This window comes from Furipterus horrens, unplaced genomic scaffold, assembly GCF_987537825.1.
Source record: "Furipterus horrens unplaced genomic scaffold, mFurHor1.1.pri manual_scaffold_1, whole genome shotgun sequence".
Taxonomy (NCBI): domain Eukaryota; kingdom Metazoa; phylum Chordata; class Mammalia; order Chiroptera; family Furipteridae; genus Furipterus; species Furipterus horrens.
The window spans coordinates 93,651,525-93,661,011 of NW_028327171.1; the positions used below are offsets into that span (position 1 = coordinate 93,651,525).

Genomic DNA, 9,487 nt, shown 5'->3' on the forward strand with positions numbered 1-9,487 from the left:
TCTGTTTGTACTATACTTGCCAGTGTCCTTAACTCTGTTGCACTTGAACTTCAGTTTCTTTAAGGAAGTTTATCCAGCTTCCTCAAATGTGAAAAAGACACCCACACATAACATCATTAATATAGACATTTATATGAAACTTTTTAGAGACTGAGAGAGATGCAGAATAGGAGGCATACAACTTTCTGCTAAGTACCTTGCTTTCAAGGTATTTTACCTCCTTTATGTGTATAGCTACTCAAGGTTATAAGAAAAGAGTTCCTATAGAGAGGCAAAAGAATAGTCCTGGTGTGGTACGCATGGCAGCAGCAAGGTTAGCTATGAAACAAAAATGTTTTTGAAAAGCATATTTTATGTATTAAATATACAATCACATATATTGTGATAAAGTTCTTAAAATGTATTTTCACAACCTACAGAAAAAGTTAAACTGATAACTATTTCTTTTTAACAGAACTCAGCATGTGTCTATGCTATTATTTTTAAAATCTTAAAAAATTTTTCCAGTCATTTATTGCATAAAAGGATAGAACACAGCCCCTACCTTGGATATTTTTGTAAGAAATAAACAGTACATTTCTTAAAAACAATTTCACATTTCAAGTTTTGGAAGTCTTGTTTAATAAAATACTAAAATTTGCCTTCTCTTTAACTGTTACTGCATCAAGAATCTGTGATAAGAAAAGTCCAGATCTCATGAAGGGAGTGAAAAGAAGGCAATGTGCTTTGCAACTGAAAGAGAGTTTTAGCAAGTGATTGGAGTGTTTGCTTCGGCAGCACATGTACTGGGATTGGAATGATACAGAGAAGATTAGCATCGCCCCTGCGTGAGGATGACACGTAAGTTCATGAAGTGTTCTGTATTAAAAGAAATTATTAGAAACCTATAGGTGCAGTTCATGTAGAAGACCTTTGTTCACTGAGTCAAACAAAAACACTCATATTAAAGGCAATGTGGAATTATAAACAGTTATTTAGAATGTGCTTACAGAAAAACAAAAACTGAAAAATAAATTAGATTTTCTGCTTTGCCCAGGGAATATTACCAGGTAAGCCACAGACTTGAAAGGAATGATCTCAAAGGATGATTATTTCAAATGATATATTAGAATAAAGCACATTATGTAAGCTAAAGTTCATGCACTTACACTCTTGGTATATTTATATAATGATAAAATATATTTAATGTCTGTATAAGTGTTTAGTTTGTTTTGGAGGAAGAGACAGAGAGACAATCAACTGCTATTGGATGTATTCTGTTTTCTAGGAACCTTGCCTAATGCTTCTAGTACTTCTAATTTAATCATGAACTTCTAAGAAGAAACCCTTTAAGCCTCCTTTTTACAGAGAGGCTTATGTGAATCTTTGAAGCTTGTCCCCAGTTTAGTTCTATCCTCTTAAACAGGGGCAAAAATATCACTACAAACCTTGGTCTTTCTGAATTGATTTTTGATGTTCTTCCCACTTTACTATGTAGACATCCTAAATTTTAAAGGCTTGTTATTTTTAAATATTTTCTCATTTTATTTTCATGAGAACTCTATAAAATTGATCAAAAACAAATGAATATCACATTTCAGAGATAAGGAAATGAAAATCACAATAGAAAAACTAATATATCCTATTTATAATTGTGTCACAGGTGATATTTTTGGATCCAAGTTTCAAATACCAGATGATTTTTTTCCCCTATATTATGCTTCTAATGGCACCAGCATGGAACACAATATACTTATAGGGAAAGAATTTAGTCAGGGCCTAAGCTGTATACCTATTCAGAGTTTGGGCATATCCAGGACTGTTGGGGCAATGTTGTTTCTAGTGTCTTTCACCAGAGGGCTCCTTGTACCTGATAGGACTAATTCCAATGAGATGGTCTCTGGTTGTAGGCTGGACCCTGGGCTAAGACTACATAAAACTTCAAAACAGTGGCCTCTTCTTTTCCCAGCCTGGATGAAGGACAAACTCAGGAAACAAGTTCGGTGTGGGAAATCCAGTTTATGAATGAGGGAGGACTATATTTGAAGGCAAAGCATTGCTCTATCACTCAATTCTGTCTTGACTCAAATTCTCTTTATGTATTATTACTTCCTCTAAAAAATGATAGGTCAAGAGGGGCAAAAATATATTGAGGCATAAGCTAAATTAAAAAGTAATATCACTAGAGGCATTGAAAATATTGTGAAGGGTAAAGCCCCTGCTTTTGTGGCTGAAGACCGAATTAATGCAGTTTAGGAGGCAGATAGTTCTTCAGACTTTAGGATTGTAATTTATAGAGCAGGACCAAGAAATAGAGATCATGTAGATAAAGTAAGGAAATCATTAATCTCACCAAAGGTGAGAATAAGATTACACTGTCAGAGCCTGAGAATGGAGGTCAGCCCAGCGAGGATTTTTTTAACTATGTATTTTATCTTCCTGGTGCTGGAACCCTGGGCTGTGCAGTCTGGCCTGGGGCTGAGATTGCTTGCTCCCAGGGCATCTCTCCCAATTTTTATTCACCACAGGCAAATGTAGCACCTTCCATTCCACTTCCATTGCTGCCACTGCCACTTACCTGAGCCACATCACCTCTCTGCCTCATCTTGTGACTCTGCCTCTCTTACCCATCTGGATGAACGTGGCTTCTTTAAATCCTTGGTAGTTGGATTCTCACATGGCTCAGTTTTCTGATGGTTCTAGTTGTTATCTGGTTTTGAGATCTGGTTGTAATTCTTTCTATGGCTGTGCAAGGAGGCAAAGTATGTCTACCTACACCTCCATCTTTTATCTCAATACTCACATAAACTATATGTGTCAGGTATGATTATTATTTTTGTTTTACAGATGAAAAAATAGAGGCATAATAACAGCTATTAGATGCCAGACTGAGGTTTAAACCCATGCAGGTTCTTGAGGGGCCACATGCTTAACCGCTATATGTTACTTTGTCCTCAGTAAGACCTTTTATCAGAGATTTATTTTTAGTATATCAATGGCCATTAAAAGAAACAGCTGAGTTTTTAAAAATTAGTAGATATTAAAATATTGAAAGATCATTTTCAATATAAGCTATAACAAATTGCAAATTTTTAGAAGGTATGAAAATGAAAATAATTTATTTTAAAATTGTACTTTGTAGATTTAGATACCTTGTGGTATTTCAAGTGAAATAAAGAAAAGAAAAAATTATTCCAGCTGCATAGATCACAGGTGAAGTTTAGACTTTAGTTTGTTTAATTAAATTCTATATTAAAAACTAATACTCATAAGTTTCCAAAAACCTAACTTTAATTCCAGTGACCACTGTATTGATTGTTCGTTCATTACTTCATTACTTCATTCACTCATTCTATTACTAATCACTTATTGAATACCTACTAAAAATCTTAACTCTGTTGATTGCCAGGTATGGGAAATGTAAAAAAAGTTATAGGCTCTACCTTAAGTAGCTACCAATTTAATGAGAAAATGAGAACTATGTTAACTGTGACAGAGGGGTAGAAGTATTCTGAAAGAGTAATGAGAAGCCAAGTTCAACTCTGTTAAGGATGGGGAATTTTCTACAAGGAAGCAGCTCCTAAGCTGAGATGCTGGCCCATTGCAAGCCTAGGAAAGAAGTGTTCCAGATGGAGGGAATAACGGTGATGCAATTTGTCCGTGGTCCTCATAAAGAGGCTTGCTTTTTGTCAGACAGTGTAAAAAATTTTGATCCTCACGGAAAGAAGTTATTCTTTATTTTTAGATTTTGAATATTCCGTCTTGATCTGTTCCTTGACCAGGTTTCAGATAACATGCCTTTTTACACTCTTTCTTTTTGTTATTAGGTCCTAGATTGCTAATGAATTTAGGTGCTCACTTCAGTTGCCGCATATTATGTAATTCTGTCTATCAAAACTGATGTTATTTACAAAAGTATTCTATGGACACCTGGGCTTAAGCTCTATGACTATTCTGCAAAATTGTCTCTCAATTTCTGCTTTAGTTTAATGATTAAAACAGAGTGTCCAGTACAAAAATGTTTCACATTTTATTATTCCTTGCACAGTGGTCAAAGTAACCTTGGAAAACAATTTTTTATACCATGCTGTAAACTGTTTCTATTCTCCCTTTGCTGTACACACACTTCCCTTTAATTTTACTGCTGTCTATGGTTCTTGTGATGTTTGAGACAGCATCTTGCTTAATTTCTCTTCATTTTAATGTCCTTTTTAGACTCTCTGTTAGAATCTTGTCTTTTATAATTTTGTCTCATTGTCCATTTTGTGTCATTTCAAAGCTTAATGCATTTATTTAAGAACTCATAGCCCTAGATGGTGTGGCTCAGTTGGTTGGAGCATCTTTTCTTAAACTGAAAAGTCACAATTTTGATCACTGATGGGTGCCTGCTTAGGGTGCATATGAGAAGACAACTAATCGATGTTTTTCTCTCACATCAATGTTTCTCATTTCTCTCTCCATTTCCTCCCCTAATAAAAAAACCATCATGTAAAGAGAAATGAATTCCTAGACTAAGGGTCAGTCTGATTCCCACACATTTCAGGAGAGATTCTGGCAGGTCACAAGTTGAAGATCATAAGCTAGGAAAGGGAGTTAAAGCCTAAGTGGGTGAGGAAAAAAGAGTAAGAATAAAGCAGTAGCATCTATGTACCCCTTTTCCGATATCATACCTGTTTCAAATCTAAACATGAAAGCAGAATTGTGTCATCTCTTAAGCCAGTCACATATCTTAAGCCTGTATTTCCAGAAAATACCTTTATCAAGCTCTCAGGACTTCCCTCCACTTATATCAAGTAAGTTCTCTGAAACACTTTTCCGGGAAATGTCAATAGTATATTATGAAATTGTAACCAGCATTTAAATAAATTTAGAAAATATCAAACACTATATTCCTCTGAGTATTCACTGTAGATATTACTATATTAAAGGATGAGAAAAATTCCAGACTAATAACATCTGTTTAATGTTTTTTAAGTCAATATTTCCAAAGTGTTTTGATTAAGGAACCTTTCTGATGTGGCACAACTGCCTCCTTCTTGTGCAGAAGCATTACAAAAACAGGATCCAAATGAACCATTACTTTCCTCTGGATCAAACTCACTGGGTCTTATTATCTTTCACCTCTTACAGGTAGAATATGGAAGACTAGGTACTCATAGAAAAGGGATCCTAAGGAGAAGCTGATTTTTCATAACCATTTCTTTTGATACCATGAAGCCTATTCCTTGGCTCAACTCAAACATCAGCTAAGGCTTTTGTTAACAACTTGTTTGCACATTGATAGCACTGCATTCCAAGTTCCTGCCTGCCTTCCTCATTTCTCAGAACTTTTTGTAAAGTCTGGTAGATCATTCACTATAAACACAGGGCAACCTGAAAGTGCTAAGGGTGGAGGGCTTGGAGGGTGGTATTAACCTCTGAATGGCAACTGTCAGCCAATAAGGTGAAAGATGATTACGCCAGACTATTCTTTGGGTAGAAAATCCCAGGCACTGTCTACACGGTTTCTCAGAGAATCCTCAGTGAGATTGGATTCATTTGCCAACAGTCATAACCAGCTCAATAACTTTGTTCTTTATTTGGTTTCCTCCAACCTCTTTCTCACTTTCTCTTCTGTTTTCTGAAATTGTCTTAAAAAAAAAAAAAAGCTGAATCCTCATCTCAGGGTCTCTTTTTTTAAGGAAAACCAAATTAAGACAGTCTGTTTTCTTTTCCAAGTGACAAAAGTAGGAAAGGGTTAAGCTGACAGCTGGAAGGATATATATTCCTGATTCCCTGATTTCTACATGTTTGTGTTGTGTTTTGAACTAATATTTTCTATAAGCCAGGGTTGTTTTAAGGGGAAATAGTCTCTTACTCCTGCTAACTTATAAAACAACAATGACAATATCAGTTATTTATAAAGCAATTTTAGAAAATACTGTACAATATGCTTAAAGATTGTTTTATTCTCACCACTACATATGTAGATATTATTGTCCTCATTTTACAGGTTAAAAAAAAATTGAGAGCCAGAAAAGTTAAATAATTTGCAGAGGATTATATTACTGGTAATCCTTGCAGAGGATTATATTACTGGTAATCAGAGCTAGGATTGGAACTTATGATTATGTGACTTTGTGGTCCAAGCTCCAAGTCACTGTGTTTTCACCTGGAGATACATGTGTAAAGTGAAGCTAATGAAGCTACTTGCCTCACAGTGCCATTGGTAGCATCAAATATGGTAATGTATATGAATATAAAACAATGCCTTACAGTCTCTATAAAATGTTTATTATATTATCATTACTATTATTACCAAAATTAGTTAGGGTCTGTCCCCTTTTCTTAGAATCCTTGATGAGATCCTCTGCAACCTCTTGTAGATGAGGAAAGACTGCTAGGACATAGAAGACTACATGGAGCTGTTTTAGGAGCTAAGGCTAGCAGTGTTATGTATCAGTTGTACCTCCATCCCAAGGCTAGTATTCAGTCACCTGACCCTATCTAACTGCAAGGGAAATTGGGAAATAGAATCTAGCCATGTGCCCAGGAGGAAAAATAAGTGAAGTATGGTGATTTTATAGCAATATTTCATGTTATCATTATCATTATTAATTTTAACTAAATTAAACATGTTAAAAATGAATTTTACCTCCAGGGTATAGCTAGAATCTCACTATATTTTATCACAGCACTATCACTACCTTTATAGTTAAAACAATTATTTCTCTCCCCGATTTCTGAAGTAGTTATCTAATAGGTTTTCCTCCTCCACTCTGGCCATTCTAAAAGTGCATTCTCCAGTAAGTAAGCACATCAGCCTCAACATGATCAAATTATGTCTCCACATGCTCAAATTCTCCAGTAGATTTCTAACATGGTTAGAAGAGGTGACAAGTGACTCCTTTAGCTGTCCATGTCTACATCTTATTTATTTATTAATAATTTTATTGATTATGCTATTACAGTTTTCTCAATTTTTCCCTCTTTTCCCCCTCTGCCCAGTACTCCCCTTCCCTCTAGCAATTCCATCGCCCTTAGATGAGTCATGCATATAAGTTTTTTGGCTTCAGCCTTTCCTATACTACTCTTAACATCCCCCTGTCTATTATGTACCTACCAATTTATGCTTCTTTTTAAAATATATATATACATATTTTATTGCTTATGTTGTTACAATAGTCCCAGTTTTTTTCCCTTTGCTCCCCTCTGCCCAGGACCCCCTTTTCCTCTGGCAATCCCACCCCTCTTAGTTCATGTCCATGGGTCGTGCATATAAGTTCTTTGGCTTCACATTTTCCTATATTATTCTTAACTTCCCCCTGTCTATGTTGTATCAACTGATTATGCTTCTTAGTCCCTGCATCATTTCCCCATTTCTCCCCCTTCCCCCTCCCAGCTGATAACTCTTCAAACGATCCCCATACCTACGATTCTGTTCTGATTCTGTTCCTATTCCTATTTTGATTTTATTTTTTAGATACAGTTGTTAATAGTTGTAAGTTTGTCATCATTTTAATGTTAATAATTTTGATCTTCTTTTTCTTAAATGCCTTTGACATTTTATATAATAATAGCTTGGTGATGATGAACTCCTTTAACTTTACCTTGTCTGGGAAGCACTTCATCTGCCCTTCCATGCTGGATAGAGTAATCTTGGTTGTAAGTCCTTGCTTTTCATCACCTTGAATACTTCTTCCCAGTCCCTTCTTGCCTGCAAAGTTTCTTTTGAGAAATCAGCTGAGAGTCTTATAGGTACCCCTTTGTAGGTAAGTCTCTGCTTTTCTCTTTCTGCTTTTAAGATTGTCTCCTTATTTTAATTATGATGTGTCTTGGTGTGGTCCTTTTTGGGTCTAGCTTGTTTTGGACTCTCTGTGCTTCCTAGACTGTATGTCTATTTCTTTTGCCAAATTTGGGGCGTTTTTCTTAATTATTTCCTCACATAAGTTTTCAATTTCTTGCTCCTCCTCTTCTCCCTCTGGCACCCCAATGATTTGGATGTTGGCACATTTAAAGTTGTCCCAGAAGTTCCTAAGCCTCTCCTTGTTTTTTTCAATCCTTGATTCCTCATTCTGCACTGGTTGGCCATTTTTTTCTTCCTCATGTTCCAAATCATTGACTTGAACCCTGGTTTCCTTCCCTTCACCATTGGTTTTGTGTGGATTTTCCTTTGTTTCATTTAGCATAGCCTTCACTTCTTCCTTTATGCGTTCGCTGTACTTAAGCATATCTGTCAAGCCTGTGAGTATCTTTATCACCAGTGTTTTGAACTCTGTATCTGTTAGGTTGACTATCGCCTCATTGCTTAGTTCTCCCACTGGAACCATGATCTGTTTTGTCTTTTGGGCCATACTTCTCTGTCTCTTCATTTTGACAGGCTCCAGTGTTTGTTTGCCTCTATATCTTAGGTAGGGCTGTCACTCCTGTTATGTTGTAAGAGGCACAACCTTAGGTTTCTCAAACTACAGGGTGACCCATTTCACCACGTTGTGGTGCTGTGTGTGGGGTAAGGGTCTGAGAGGGAACAATGCCGCTTGCTCAGCACTCGCACCTGTTCCAGGCACTTCTCCCACTTCCGTATGGGACTGGCACCTCTCTGGCTGTTGCCCTGACCATTGTTCCCAGAATGGGTGGGTCTACATACATTCTAGGACTGTGGGGGCCCTTTAAACAAGTGAACTCTGCTGAGGGACCATCAGTTTCTTCCTCTGCCCCAACCCCCACTGGTTTGCACAGTCAAAAGCAATGAGGCTTTATTTTCCCCTGTGCTGGGACTGTGAGCTGTGTGGTCTGGTCTGGTGCTGGGAACACTCCCCAGGTGTCCCTTCTGACTTTTTTTAAATGTGTGACTGCGTTTTTCTACTGGCCTGCTGCTGCTGCCGCTCCTGCTGCCACCACACCATGTCCTCTCTGCCCCAGTTTCACCCTTCCTACCTGTATGAATGACTATTTTTTCTTTATATCTTTGTTTGTTGGACTTTCATGGAGCTTGATTTTCTGGAACTTCTGGTTGTCTCTAGTTTTGAGGTAGTTGTATTCCTTCTTAGTTGTGGAGGGAAATGCAGCGCGTCTGTCTAAGTCTCCATTTTGGCCAGAACTCCCCATGTCTACATCTTTAAGGTCGTCTCCTATCACACCTCTCTGTGCCTTAGGGCTATAGACTTGCTCTTTCCTTTTTCTGAAATGCTTTTCCCCTCATCTTTGCATGAAGCCCTTACTCATTTCATTCAAGTCTATCCCCAATATCATCTCCTCAAAGAGACCTATTAAATTATTTCACCTAAAATATGCCTCAGTTATTCTCCAATTCCTTAATTATTTTTTTTCATAGCACTTATAATGCCTTATAATACATTTTGTATTTATTTATTTACCAGTCTATGTTGGACTTTCCCCATTAGATTAAGTTTCTGAGAGCAATGCCTTTCTATACTTCACTTCTGTTCCTAACATTAGGACAGCCTCCAGTGTGTACGAAGAGTTTAACACTTATTTGTTAAAAGGCTGAATGACGAGCTGCTTGACT

General features: G+C 36.9%; 1 non-coding gene across 1 annotated transcript; it reads left to right on the forward strand.

Moving 5' to 3' along the window:
* Positions 1 to 761: 761 nt before the first annotated feature.
* LOC150021505 (U6 spliceosomal RNA) lies at positions 762 to 868 on the forward strand. The gene has a single exon (XR_016513440.1). It is a non-coding gene; the product is annotated as a U6 spliceosomal RNA (small nuclear RNA).
* Positions 869 to 9,487: the final 8,619 nt, after the last annotated feature.